Source organism: Limulus polyphemus, unplaced genomic scaffold, assembly GCF_000517525.1.
Source record: "Limulus polyphemus unplaced genomic scaffold, Limulus_polyphemus-2.1.2 Scaffold406, whole genome shotgun sequence".
Lineage (NCBI taxonomy): Eukaryota > Metazoa > Arthropoda > Merostomata > Xiphosura > Limulidae > Limulus > Limulus polyphemus.
The window spans coordinates 166824-183006 of NW_013666016.1; the positions used below are offsets into that span (position 1 = coordinate 166824).

The window sequence follows — 16183 nt, forward strand, 5'->3', positions numbered from 1 at the left end:
AAATAGAAGTTGAAAAAAAAACGTTTAGAGCTAGAGCTAGACGATAGGCATAAGCATGACCATGAGTGGAAGGGAGGGTAATTTGGTGATAGAAGCACCCACATGCAGTTGCCCAAATTTTGAAAAGCGATATAGATGTATTTTTCTGTACTTTTGAAAAAACAGTGAGACCAAAAGAATGGCAGTAACAGGATATGGTGAGGAAACTACTTCCTTCATTACCTTGAAATGCGTTAGCAGCATACAATAACATAGGGAGCACAGACGATTTAAAGTATGATGTATTGAAATAAGATATTTTAGAAAAAAACGAGTTACGTCTGGAGGCTTATCACAGGAAATTCAGCAAATAAGATATTTAAGTAACATGGAACAAGACAGCAGTAAAACTGATGAATGGAAACAGAAGTTCATTGCCAAACCAGTGCATGAGATTATAAGAGATTATGAGAGTGTATTTGATGATAGGCAAAGGCAGACCTGATTAGTTAATTAAGCACACAATACAAGTAACTTCTAATGTTGTGATAAAAGGAACCCAAAGGGATCATTTGAGGAGAGCTCTAAAAGAGGAGATAGAAAAGTTGTTAAAAGGTAGCAAAATTAGGGATAGGCTGAACACTTATGCATAATTAAAACGAAAACGAGGATCAGTAAAAACTACAACTGGTCAGGTGTGTTTGGAGATATAGAGGATTAAGTAAAGAGCTGTTCAGCATGTCAGTTAACTGGTAAGAGGAACATTATAGTAAAAATCCCAATGGTTAATTTACCAGTTATTAGTGAACCATTTAGTTCCGTTAGTGCCAATAGTAACAAAAGATGGGAATAAATATGTTCTGACAGTGGCTTACTCTGTTACTAGATATGTAAAAGAAGTAACACTATATTCTAAAGAACCAGAGAAAATAGCGCGATAGCTTATAGTGATATCTCGAGGATCATCGGATTTCCTGAAAAAATCGTTTCAAATTTAGGTAATTTTCCATCAAAAATAAGGCAAGAATTTTGGATGGCGGCAGAAGAAAAAAATGAAACGCTTTAGTCCTTACAAAACCCAAACAAATAGGCCGTATGTGAGAAAAGATGTGGCAATTGAGGCTATACTAAAAGTAACAGTGCAGGGGAATCCTGTTGCCTGAGATATGATACTGACTTCCACGTAACTTACATACTTAGAAGTCCCCCAAGCTTTAACAGATTTAAGTTACTTCATGGTAGAGATATTTAGGGTCTATTAGATTTATTAAAAATAAGTTGGTCCAGAGACAAAAGCCAAGTCATGAAAAGTGTTAACATATGTGACCAGCCTGAGGCAAAGGTTAGCAGAGAAGCAGAAGGTAGTGGGTAAATTATTCAAAAAAGCAAGGATAAGCAACATCTTCACTATGATAAGTATACTGGAGAATGGGAATTTAAGGTGAATCAGTTTGTTGCGGTCCTGGACCCAGTATCCAAAAATAGATCAGTGGCAAGTTCGATATGTCCTTTTGCTATAATTGATATATGAGGTAGATATAGAGGGTGGAGAATTAGTTCGATTAGCATATCATGTAAATATGCTTAAGTCATGATACACTAGAGTTGCACCTGAAACTTGTGTGATTACCTGTTTAAAGGCTACTAATAACTAGGATAAACAGAAAACTGTCTTAGATCCTTATGAGCACAAAGGGCATGTCAAAATTATTGGAGGATTAACCTCTAAACAATAGGAGGAAGTGCATGAGATTGTGAGAGATTATGAGAGTGTATTTGATGATAGGCATAGGCACACTTGATTAGTTCAGCACACAATAAAAGTAAATTATAATGTTGTGATAAAGGAACCCAAAGAACCATTTGAGAGATCTAAAAGAGAAGATAGAGAAGCTGCTAAAAGGAAGAAAAGTTAGGGAATCTTCTGGCCCTTATGAATCGTCTCATTATTAGTACTTAAGACTGATAGAGTGAGGTTGTGCATTGACCTGAGGAGGTTGAATGAAATTAATATTGCTAATTACTATTCGTTACCTCACATGGAGGATATGATAAATGAAGATAGCCAAGCATAGTACATTGCTAAAGTCGATTTATTGAAGGGTTATTTCCAAGTTGAGTTAGAGGAAGAGGATAGAGAAAAAATGGCTTTTTCTACCCCTTTTGGATTATATAAGTTTAATATAATGCCCGTGGGAGCAAAATATTATCCAGAAACATTTCAGAGGTTAATGGATAACGCCTTATGGAGCTTCAGGAAGTTAGATACAGCTTACTTAGACGACACTGGCATACTCACGAATAGTTGGGATGAGCAACAAGAGTATAGAGGGAATTACTAGACAGGTTGCGTAAAACCGGCTTATCAACAAAACCAGGTAAATGCAATCTTGGAGTAGACTGCATAGAGTATCTAGGTCACATGGTGAGGAGAAAGGATTAATTGCCCCTGTACAGGCAAAGGTAAGAGCTATTGGAGATTAAGAGAAACCTTAGACAAATAAATGATATAAAATAAAAATTACGTAGCTGTAGGGAGACATCAGTCCTCATTCTGAAAACTTATGCATCTGGAACCACTATAGGTGTATTGCTGAGTCAGATACGTGAGAATGGGATGGAACGTCCAGTGGCATATTCATGCTAAAAATTACTAACACGTGAGAGAGCTTTAGCTACCACTGAAAACGAGTGCTTGGCAATCATGTGGGGGCATGACAAATTAATACCCTTTCTCATAGGTAAAGCATTTGTCGTGGAAACAGGCCATAACCATTTAATCTGGTTGCACAGAGTGAAGAATGAAAACAGAAAATTGCTGAGATGAAGCCTGTTACTTCAGAAATTTAATATTATAGTACGTTATAAACAAGCAAGTGGCCATCGAAACGCGGGTGTCCCTTCGCGCTTGAGTTATTAAGATCAGCTTGTGACCTCGTTCTGAAATTTAATCCCCGCCTGATGATTCGTGTTTTTATGTGAATGACATATTGGATAAAAATCTACATACACCTATCAAAGTGTCAGCAAGTTTATGTAGATCATTGGCTTAGATGCAAACCAAACTTGTACTGATCCCACACCATGATTCACAGTAGATTTTGTACATTCACTATGACAGCATTCTCCTCTCCGGTGTCGACAAATATTCGCTGATTGTTGCTGAATAATTCTAACTTGGATAAATCTATAAAGAGCACATATCTCCAGCTCAGCTCACTCCACTCATTGTGTCCCAACTCTCATTTGAACCTTCTCAGCAGCGGTTCTTAAGAAGCTACACGTCTGTTGAGACTACTTCATGCTGATATGTATCTTACTATTCTAGTGATAACAGGTATACTTGTATTTACAGCAAGGTCAGTGGAAAGATGTGTAGTCAACCGTTGTCTCTCTCGTAAAGAACGAACCGTGACATACTATCACTTTTGTAACGTTTTACTTTTCTTTCCCTTCCCTTTTTATCATTAACAGTGCCATTCAGAGTCTTCCATACAGCCCCTACTGAAACACGGAATCTTGGTGCATATTTTCACATGGAGTATCCTTAACCTGCCAAAACTTTGACTTCTATACGTTTGTATATTTCAGTCCTGTAATCCATAAATGACTATACTACTACTGAGCATAGTACGATAGCCTGTATAGGTTTTATACTGTTGGAATTATCTGATTGGTTGTATGAGAACTAATCACTCTATCGACTATCAACATGTTACTGTACTATGTTGCAATTTCCTTTTCAGACGTTAACGTGGTAGCATTCATTTTATACCCTTCATCAACATCGTTTCCATAATGATTTCCAATACTATATAAATATGTATTACAGGTGTAAGAAACACTGAAATTACAAGAAAATTTTATTTATGTTTTTCTAAAGACGACCGTCCAGTATTTCTAATACTGTACTTCAAATATCTTTTGTCAGAAATGCCTATAATTCTTAAACTGCTTTACATTTTATTTCAAGGCTAATCTATGAATTAAATATATCAATCCCAAAAAACGATATGTTTAAGTCCCTTAATGTTAAATACGGATATCTTCATAAATATTACTTTGCAATAGAAACATATTGTATGCATGTTAGAAAATCATTTTACTTGTACTACAGTAAATTAAATATTTTATCACCTTAATATTTAATTTTTGTGTTATATGTCACACACTTTTAGTTATAGGCGAAACTATAGATGGCTAAGTGTTTAATTTGTATACAGTTATTACACATCACAGCAGCCAAGATTAACGGGATTTAAGATATATTCCATATTAACATTAAAGCCTAAAACTTAGACGATACAGAACACAATAAAATTTAAAGCAGGTACATGAACATATAGTAATCATTCCTATAAGACAGTTTTCTAAAACCTTAAACCATATGAAATACTTAAACACAAATACATTTTTATGTAATATTGTGTTGTTTTTTAATGTTTCCCGCACCGAGGTAAAACAGAGCTATAGATTCAGTCAGTACATTATGACATAGTAAAACAAGTTAGAATGCCTTCATTCATTTGAAACATAAAATAAAATCATAAATAAAGCTGTTATTCCTCATCTATTGTATACAATAATGTGTTTCCTGAATGTGAAACAATTCGGTTAAAGTCAATTATTAACGTAACCATAGGCCAATTTTGAGTAAAAGAAGAAGTGATGACAATTGCATAAATGTTTTAATCGTGCTTTTTAATTCAGTCACACATATTATAAAAATTTTATGGGTTTGAAAAACGGAATTATTCTCGTCTGAAAAACATTTAAGAAAACAAAAATCACACTGCCCATAAATGAAGATACATTTACTACTTTTATAAGTGAAAAAAATGATGGGAAATAAATGAAGAGAACCACGACGTTTCTGTGCCTCAATTGCTATGTTATATAATGACAATTCGTTTAGAACAGAACACATTTCAGCTTAAAAAGACACTTGTGCATTTTGTGATAGAATTCAATTTAAAAAAACGGCGCTCCACTTATGCTGGTACGATTTATCAACATGAGGAGGGATAAGGTACCAAGTGTACTGTTAGAATGATGGATATAATTACACTAGCTGTATATTAGTAGGTAATTTGTTTTCTCATAATAGGAGAATACTTTTTTACTAAACACATATTAAGCATTTAGTCCCCACTTAAGTTCCTAATTAGTGTTTGAATAGCTGGATCAATGTGCCCGTTCGATATACACCAAACTATCGGAAAAGCTCCCTTATATTCTTTCAGTAAATCATTTTTATTTTTAAAAGCATTAAATAATCATTAACAGCAAGTGTAGCAATTAAAACAATCAAAAGGAGAATTATTAAAAAAAAGGAAAGATCGATAAGACTACACAGTAAATGAAATAAACTTCGTTGGGCATTAATTATAGATGTCACAAAGCAAATCTGCCTTAGTAACATGCGACCATGCATTCTATTGTATGAAACAATATTGCTTAGTTATATCTAAGTGGATCCAAAGAGATGGTATTATTATTATAATTTCTGAAACTTGCATATTAAAATCATTAAAGATGGTAGTCACATACATATTTCTAGTTTAATTAAGGTAGTTAGCTATTTGGATTAAGTTCTTTATAATATATCGTCTAAATGGTATCATGTTAACATAACATATAGTTCAAACTTAGTACAGCTATTCCACGGTAACTGTCATTACAGTATAACAGGAGTCTGTACAAAAGCGCTTATAATAGATACAAGCTAACCGATAATAAACTATATATTGCCATATAATTATATATATATTTAACTTGTAACGTATTTATGGATTATCGTATGTCAAAGTTTGATCTTCATATTTCAACATAACGAGTCTTATACTTAAATACTAATACATAGACTGTTTTGTCATCAAGGCCACCCATGTATGTTAATTTTTCAAATGAAATAAATCCATCGTCCCTGACGGATTCATATTACAAGCTTCGAGACACGTATTGAACATTTTCATTAATAACTAATTAAATAAAGTTATGTTTAAAGTTACGCAACACAGCTTTATCACGTGCAAATAACGTGACTGTCTTTTACACACATTTATACCTAATAAAGTAATAACTAGTCATTAAATGAGGGGTTTGTCTTACACTCTGCGGCTCAATAAAGGGGATCTACCTGTATTTGAGCTTTATAATAAAGTACATTAATGAAACTTGCTTTGTCTTAAGTTTTTATTTTAGCTTCGTTCTCTTACATCAGCTCATGAGATAACAACTCTTCCTTTCTGTTGTTTATTCTTTTCATCCTTTCAGTTACTGGTCTTCTTCCTGGTTATGTACAAATGATCAAGCTTACGATAAGAAAACTAGTGACTATCCTTTCTTAAAATAAAATAAAACATTAATTACTTTCTTCTGTAACATACCAATGCATGATACTTCACATTATATTATTATATCGAATTTACGTTCATGGGTTTGAGAAAGATGCAACAGATAAACCTAGTTTTAAAGTTGTTGGTTAGAGAGAAATATACTGGAGTTAACCAAGGATAAAGGTATTTGTTTTGAGAGCAGTTTATGTTTCACCTGAGTAAATGGTACATCATAAAAGTTCAAATAACTCAAAACAGATTCAATTCATAGTAAAGAGCAGAAAGTTAACATAAAACAACATTTCTTCCCAATTAGTATACTTGCATATATTAAGTAGTATCATGCGAACGGAAATGGTGACAGCGTTCTTAAATCTCTTACGCTTAAACGCTTGAGATTCAAATGTAAAAATACTCCAGACTAGATGGTCAATTCATAACATCTCAAATATTTTCTTACCTCGTGGCTTGTTTCTACAGAATCATCAATCTTTAGTCGATCTACACCATTATTTTTACACAAACGTTACATGTTCTTTTGAAACTTCTTTTAGACAGTTTTTGAGGTCTGGGTGTAATGATTAGTGACGTGTTTTAAACAGCTTTTAAAAATATTGTAATTTGTTAGCTAACCATTTCTTAACTTTAATTGAAAGAGAGAAAACAACTTAACATCTTTGTTAGTAATTTGATATTTATCAATCTTTATTATTTACATGTCTCCTGTCCTGTCTGCTTGTTCCAAAAACAAAAGAACACATTGCCATGGAAAGTTTCCGTTTGTCGATGTTCAATATAACCCACAAGAGAGTAGTCTTATTGATCGTTTAAACAAAAGATTAACGACTATGAATACTATCAGAATCTGAGCACGCCATCGGCGCGTGCTCTTTCAGCATATTTTCTTTCACAATTACCGCTATTGTCTAATTGTCGTGCTGACTAACTAGGAACTTTTCTGACCAGTTGCTGTGTAGAGCTTCCTACCAAGTGTGATTATTTTCATTTCTAGTTTTATTTTGAATTGTAGATTTCATCAATTTCTTCATAATTTTTGCACTCCCTCTTACAGATGTGATACGGTCAGGGGTGGAGTACACAACTTCATGAGCTCACGTGGGTCAGATCGATTCCCGTTATAGTGCTGTTTATTGCTAGGTGGTTTACCAGCAATGATGCTGAGTAAGGAAAATCTCTGCCAAAGAAGTTAGCTCTCGACTTTCTTCTATCGTAATACACCACGGCAAGTGTACTCGCCTCGGCCCCCTCCCCTTCTTCAACATAGTTGCCCCTTCCCTCAGTCTTAGACATGTTTAGTGCGACCACAAAACTAATAAAACACATAAAACTGCAATCTCGCCCAATCCGGCACACTAAGCACATATTTCCTGGCATATAGGGGCTTCTTGGTCTGGCGCACAACGGCACTGAATAAATCAGCATTAAATCCTGATGAAAATTTAATGCAGGCGGCCAAACAAAGACAAGCATGTTTATGGCTGTGTTTTATCCGAACTAGACCGAGGAGGCTTGCTCTGCAGATATAAATATTGATTTGTACAAAAAGGCAACTTATTCTACAACGCTGTCACGCCATCAGGAAACACTCACGGAAGCCACAAGCACAGCGTGGTCTTTTGTTTTAATCGCTCCACCAAACCACCCCTGTGAAACAGGGCTGCATTAAACCAGCAATCTTTCCTAATTACTCTACCTAATTCGACGCATGCAAAGTAAGAAGTACAAAATTTCCAAACGTCTCTTTTATTACGATTAAGACTACACATCCTTTCCAGAATATTAAGTTGAAAAATACCACTGTCATTTATTTTACCCTCCAATATAGTTCCAATAACCGCAAAGCCCAGTTCTCACATTATATAAGATACGTGCATATAAAAGTAAATGACGACAGAAACCTCAATTTTCATGTTTTACCATAATAAGCCCACAATTAGGAGTCCGACTGGGTTTAAAGTTAAAGAAGACTTATTTTTGTGACAAACCAAGTAGAACGTCTAAGTTTATAATTAAGCTCTATGACCCCAACAATTTAAAATCAGTCCTCTAACCGTCTGCCATTGAAGAAATTAAGACAGCACATAGTTTGGCACGTCTGAAAATGCATCATTCTCTTAACTGTCCACAGCTATTCTAATTTAACATACACGCTAATACTTATTTTGATATTGTGATTAAGTCGTATATTTAAACGTGTAGACGTATTTCTAGCATTTGAAAGATCATTCCATTATTTTAATGCCACTTAACCACAGCGAAAAGAATCTTTCTATTATGTAAATTACCTTTTAATACCAAACCCACTCCTTCTAATTTTAGGAAGAAAAGTAACTGTATTGTTTTATATGCGTTTCAGTTCTCACTTAAAAAATATGTCACATCAACCAGGTCTTCGAAATGAAGAATAATTCATCTTGCTTCTTAAGAAAATAGTGAAGCAGAAATTATACACAAGTTCAAAACTATATCTCGGGCAGAATGTTGAAGTTAAGAATTGGTCGATACGCCCAATTATCAAAAACGATGCCTGATTACAGCTGAGTAATGACTTGAATATAAGTTACTATGCATAAACTAAATACGTTTTTTGCTTCAGACACGTAATAAAGTTATACATATGAATTATGTCTGTGCATCTTAACAGGTCCCTGGAAATTATTTGAAAATGGAATATAGTTAATGAACTTCATGAGAAAACATTTTGTTAAACAACATTATGAGCATAAGAATCAATTAACGATTATTCAAACGATGGTTTTAAAATAGAATTTCGGATCTTTACCGTACAATGTTTAAACCATTACCTATAAGAAAGGTTAACCTTTTCAGAACATAGCTTTCTCTTAGACTATTATTTGCGTTTCGAACTATGTTCCATATTCGGGACTAACAACGCTTCCCTGAAGAATAAAGTAAACGTTTAGGAACCTTATTTTTTACATTTGATAACTGACGAAGAATCTGCATAAAAAAAGATAGATCTTATTTTATACTGAAGTCAAGTTTTCTTCAAAAGTTGGTCATGAAATCGGCGTTTTGGTTTTCAAACCATTTTTGAGTTATTGTTGCCTCGAAAAACTGGTGAAATATTTGGTGTCTATCTTAGTGGCTTATCAACTCACTATCTCACAAAACAAAGTAGACGTTTCGGAACTCAGCTCTTTTTAGGAGTTTATATTCCTTCTTGAAAAAATAGTCTATAATGAATTTTTGCAGTTTAATATTTGTTTCTGTTATTTAGCTCTTGAAAAATAACTAAAAATAATATTTAGGGTCTTAATACTTCTTCACAAGTGTTATTTTCATTATTATAAAGGTTGAAGAACAAATATTTGTGCAATTAAATAATTGTATTTATTTACCATGATAAATATGCTTTCCTAACACTTGTACGAATTCCTAACGGTGACCCCCCCCCCAGTGGCACAGCGGCGTGCCTGCGGACTTACGACTCTAGAATCTGGGTTTCGATACCCGTGGTGGGCAGAGCACAGATAGCCCATTGTGTAGCTTTGTGATTAATGACAGACAAACAAACGTAACGATGATGACCGAATTAAAAGTGCGTGCTATGTACACTTGTTGCGTGTCTTATTGACATGTAACATTGTTTTAATTTGTCGTTTGGTTTATAGAAGATTATGTTTCAATAGTATGTAACACAGGTTAGATGTATTCCAAAAGCAATAACGCATGAAAGACAATTTGTTTTTATGTTATCATAGTTGGTCAAAATTATATACGGTTTTTGTAAATAGAACAGTTCTCCCAGAACCCTATAGTTTTTAAAAAATATTTTTGAGCTTCTCGCTGACCAATCATTTGGTTACACTGACGGCTTTACAAAGCAAATTAACTTCGGTAGATAGTCTTAGCCTGTTGTTCTCGGTAGGTAAGAGGCAAATATACGGACTTAAAACGCTAAAATCCGGGGTTCGATTCCAGCCAACGGAGATCAGATAGTCTGTGTATAGCTTTGCGCTAAAACAAAGTTAACCTGCTTCGCGTGACTACTTTTATAAATATTTTAGTGTTTAAAAACTTGCATAATATTTTTATTAAACAGTTTTTATACATCAACAACAATAAATAAATGTTTACAGCGGTATTTTGCAATGTCAAAAAATATGAGTAAATTTTTTCCGAAAGAAAAATCGTGGTTTGATCATTTATCTATTCATCATCGTAAATAATCATACGCAAAAAACACTAAACATTTTGTTGTCTTCACACCCGTAAATATATCGCCTCTCTAGACAAAGAATCGCGTGTACACTGAGGACAAGAACTATTCAGGTTATAATTGAAAATTTTATACACATCCTACTGTAAAATCACTATGAATCACAACATTTGATATGGTGATCCTGGATAAAATTAGGATAGGCTTCAATGGGTCGATTCACGTTTGTTATAACACTCTATAGGAGGATCGAACCTGTTGTATTCTAGTGTTGTGAGACACCAAGAAATAAATTGGTTCACTCTTTATCCGCTACTAGCAGAGTACCCGGCGTTGCTCGAATGAAAATGGCTTTAAATATCCTGCGTTGTTTGGATTAAATTAACCATATGAATCGTGATTTTTTGCAAAAAGAATCAAAATGATTTCTTTACCTAATTGAATATTTTGACTAAAATGAATAAAAATAACAATATGCGAAAAAAAAATTGCTACAGCTATTTTAATCAAAGCAAATTTGGGTACATTGCTCCTGTTTCTTGCATGTGCTTTGCATGACATTTCAAATTTCCAAAACAAAATTTCCTATCTTTAGGTGTCCTGATTTCTGCTGTGTGGTCAAGGACCGTTTGCAGCGTATTCTGACATTATTATCGTTCCATTTAATGAAGAATTGATTTATACTCTTCTTGTTGCAATACAAGGTAAATTAAAATTTGCCGATACCAAGCGTTTTTGTAAAGTCATTGTATGGCTGACTCTTGCGAGTACACGCAAGTAAAGCAAAAGATATGGCTGAAGCAACCCTATTTAGTTGAGGGAGCGTGCGCGCATGTTCGAGAGAAAACACCAGCCTTTTTCCGTTAAGAGGAGTTACAGAGTAGACATGTATGTGTAGAAAAAAGAAAGAGAAGGGGGGGGGGAAGAGTACAAATGAAGGCTCCACAAAGTTTTTTAAATCGTTTTAACACATAATTGATCATGAACAGAATGATTAGAAGTCCTCACATAGAGAATAAACGTAAATAATAGTCCTCTTCATCATACATTACCTAAAAAATCCGGTCTTTTCAAGTTGAGACCAATTAATCGTCCTGTTTGCCAAAAATGGCTATATTGGTCACTTGGCCTCAATTTGCGGCCTCAAAACGGTCCTCTAAAGCCGCGGTCACATATCCCATGTTACTTCACAGAACCACATACTTCTTGTCTTAAGGTAAAAGTTTCAGTTTCTTCATTTGAAGTTAGTCTGAAGTCAGTTTTAACATATGATTTCAAATCAGCTTCAAATACATTTTAAATATTATGTGAAAGTCCACGTTATGATATTAAAATAGAATGGCGACGAACCTTATTGACGAATCAGTAATAACGGACCTTTAGGATGGACAAAAGTATTTGTTTGTAGTTCAGCATAATGGGCTATCTGTGCTGTGCCCTCCACGGGAATCGAAGCCCGGTTTTTAGCGTTATAAGTTCGAAATATACCGCTGAGCCGCTGGGGGGCCAAAAATGTTTAAAACTAAAGAGATCGTAAAACAGAACATAAACAAAAGTGTTTGAAGTTATAATTACGATAATATAAAGAAAAATTAAAGTACTTAATCTCATGATTGACTTGGATAATTATTACACTTTTTTAAAATTTTTCCAGGTAGATTTTCAAACATGTGGATATAAATTACCTACCTGCCACCAGACAAACCTACTGCAAATAAAATTTCAAATGTTACAATTAATTTATTTTCGGGTTCAACATTAAGTATCCTTGTAACACCAAACGCAACAAACCCACTATGGTTAATTAATTACCTTGACCTATTAAAAAATTAAAAATGCAAATCATGGCATAAAATTATCTACAAGATGGAAAGGACATAGTTGTATTGGCCTTCAAGAACTTTAGATACCCAAAGTAACTTCTATACCCGTGTATACGAGAAACATGAAAGCTGATTTTATGAACTTCTATCTATTTGTTTGGTCTTAAGGAGCTCAATCAAAATTTATTTCTGACATACGAGGAAACGTCCTAAGAAAGCCAAACCAAATAGATAGAAGAGTACGTAAAACACAGTGCACGTGTCAAACAGACTACTTAAAACTACCAAGAAACCAAAAACAGATAATGTTTCATTATTTTGTTGCAAATTGATACGAACACGGAAGCTATAGAATAATAAGATACAGAAATTAGAGCTTAAACACAGGTTCATTGAATGCAAGTTTTCAAGTCTTATCACCTTTTACCTTATTTCAGTAGAGGCTTAGGAGAAAGAAAACCACTGATCACGGCAAACCTGTATCTCGTGATTAGATTGTTTGTTTTTAATTTATACAGAAATATCCATTATACAAACATGTAAATACCATTGGTTTGTCAACACTATAACACTAGGAATCACATTAAAAGGTTATCAAAAGGAATGAACCAATATAACTGAATGCTTTGCAAAGCCTAAAATACACTATAACACTAGGAATCATATTAAGAAGTTATCAAAAGGAATGAACCAATATAACTGAATGCTTTGCAAAGCCTAAAATACACTATAACACTAGGAATCATATTAAGAAGTTATCAAAAGGAATGAACCAATATAACTGAATGCTTTGCAAAGCCTTAATAATTTTACCGCGTCTTCTTTAGTTAGTGGAAATATACGAGAACAAAAGAACAAGGTTATTATAACGTCGGTTGGCTTAGGTTAACGTCCATAATTTTACTAATCATCACAACATTATACTTGGTATATGCGCCCCGGCGGCTCAGCGGTAAGTCTGAGAGTTTCACTACGTGCGGTGGGCAAAGCACAGATAACTCATTTTTTAGCTTTCTAGCATCAAATATGTTGTAATTCATTTTGTTTTTAGAAATGAGTCGTAATAGGTTGTGTCTGAACGTAGGAATTGCTCATTGAAAGCATTACTAAAACAATGACAATAACAATGTTGTAGTAATAAGATTCAACTGACGAGAAGAGTGTCATGCGGTAATAAGACTTATCTGAAATTGATAAAACTTGGACAGATAAGATTGAATGCTGATATAACCTGTAAAGGTGCTCCAAAACACCCATTGCAGATATGGCAGGAATCGGACAAGAGATTCCGATAATGATCAGTCATGAATAAGACACGAAGAGTGTTTCCCTGCATATTAGATATCATCCTTGAGCTGCTATCAGGAGAAACACAGGAAAAATGTGATTTTTACATGATTCCTTGCTCAAGAAGGCGCCCCCCCCCCCAAGTAGGACAGCGGTTAGTTTACGAATTTACAAATCCAGAGTTCGATTCCTCGCGGTGGATGGACACAGCTAACAGTCAAATGTGTATTTTCTCTAAAACAAACAAACAACTCAAGACGGAATCAGCGATACGTTTTTAGACAATATCTTATGGACTGATGAGAATCACTTTTCCCTCTATGTTCAGGTCAACACCCGTAACATTGTCATATTAGAATAAAACAATCCACATTACCTTACTCAATGATGATTACATAATTAGTAGGTATAGTGGATTCAGAAGCAAGTTCGTCATTTCTCTGAGGAACCCACAAATAATTGATTTGTCATGGTGAACACTACCGATTGAAGTTGGAAATGTTATAATTGCTTCTCTATAGGAGGAATTTTGCATAAAATGCATAAAACAGTTGTCAAGAAGGATGGTGCTACACCCCAGATTGCACAGACTGTCAAGATATTGGTTGGATATGCTTTTAGAGTCGAATTTTGGTTAGGGGTCATCTCAAGTTAACATGGTACTTTAAACTTCAGCACGTTAATCTGATAAACACTTAACTGTATAGCTTTTATAATCTATTAGTACAGGTATTAAACATAAGGAAGTAGTAAAGAATACGTTTACAGGTCGAAGAATAGTCAAAATGATAAACATATATTAATATGTTCCAAATACAACTCAGTCTAAAATTCTACTAAGTATTAAACTCGTAAAAACAGCAGATTTAGAGGAAATGTATTGCAAATGATAGAATGAACTATATTAACAAAGGAAAGATTCAAAAATTCGTGTTAAGTGTCATAGTCAATCAGACCAGAACTAGGAAAATGTTATTAATCCTTATGTAATGCGCATGCTACATCTCACAGTAGGAATAGTGAATAAACTAACACCTGTACTGCAACAATGCACTTGGCCAGGTACTAGTATATATTCAATCCAATACCTTCTATTGGACAGAGACATAAACAAGCTTATTAGCCAAACACTTAACTATACTGGTCCCTGATAATGAACTTATGAGTCAGTGAGCAAAGCAATCTCACATACATATGTGTTCTTTCACCACTGTGTGGTTGCTAAGAGCTGAAAAGCGATGCTTTACAATGGTTAGTGATATTAGGTCAACCACCTTACAATCAATAACCAATGTTTCCCACCTTGACGATTTCATGACTTGTTTGTTCACAACACCAATTTATACCAATATAATCTGAATAAAGAAGTCAGGCATGATTTTACAAACTTATTTCCAGATAATTGCAGAATTAAAGTAATGTAGCCAACACAAACATTATGCCATAATGCCACAAATAAACACAGTTAAAATAATTTGTGCACAACAATTACCTTATCTGAAAATAATGTCGAGACAAAACACATAGTAATACTCACAAAGTTTGTAAATATTTAAATTGCATATATAATAAACACATAAAGTTTTCCTCATGTCCATCTGTCCCTCTGGAGTTAAAAGGTTTTGTGAGGATCTGACTGTTCCAATTTAGGTGAAATCTGGTAAAGGAACTCAGAAGAACCCTCAAAAACTGAGTATAAATGAATAAACAATCAGATGAACAATTTGAGTTCGTTAAGTATTTCAATTATACTAGTTTATATCACAAATGACGGCTCTTCTGAGAGAGGAGGTTCATAGTAAAATACATCAAGCAGATTTCGATTGAAAATGGCATTTAATGTTGTACGTAGCATAAGCACCTTTGCATAAGATGAATGGTTCGTGAGCTATGGCTCAAAATCGTGGAAGGGGTAGTCCACGTTCCCATTTAAAACATTACGTTTCACATCCACCATCGCCAAGTAATTTTCTTAGTAAAATATAATACTAAATCAAAATTTATAGAATACAATAGGTACACTATGTTTATTTTATTTTCGCACAAACAATGTATAAAACAGCATATGAAACTCAAATATCTACAAACATCTAGATCAGGAATGTGATGTAATTGCTGACGAAAAGAACTTTGCCATAATATGTAGTTCCAACAGTTAACAATGTGAAAGAATAAAAGAGACTCTGATGATCAAGAAACGAAAACCAATATTGTCCCAAATGCAAAATATATCTTCACCAACATCAATGAAAACAATGGATGTATCGTGTGTTTCACTTAGTAAATTATCATAGCAACCTTTCATCTCTCTTCCTCTCAGGGAAGAATCATATGCATGTGGATATTTTAGTTTAGGACGAAACAAACATATTCTTTACCAACATCAAGTTACCAGTGTGATCCAAACTAATCACTGCAGTCTTTAAAACATACACACATCTCAGTATGCCAGACAAATATTTTACGCGCATAAAAATTAATTTGTTTGAAGTTAAGCACAAAACTACACAATGGGCTATCTGTGCTCTTCTCACTACAGGTATCGAAACCCA

At 34.1% G+C, this 16183-nt stretch overlaps 1 protein-coding gene across 12 annotated transcripts in view; it reads right to left on the reverse strand.

The window, feature by feature from the left end:
• Positions 1–16183, reverse strand: part of LOC106458029 (forkhead box protein P1-like) — a 255864-nt gene that overhangs the window by 155215 nt on the left and 84466 nt on the right. The window contains exon 1 of one of the 12 annotated variants that reach the window (XM_022384155.1): positions 6198–6270. The exons of the other annotated variants lie outside the window; for them this stretch is intronic. The gene's annotated coding sequence lies outside the window, so the exon portion shown is untranslated. Of the gene's footprint in view, positions 1–6197; positions 6271–16183 lie in introns of those variants that run through there. 12 annotated transcript variants of the gene reach the window in all.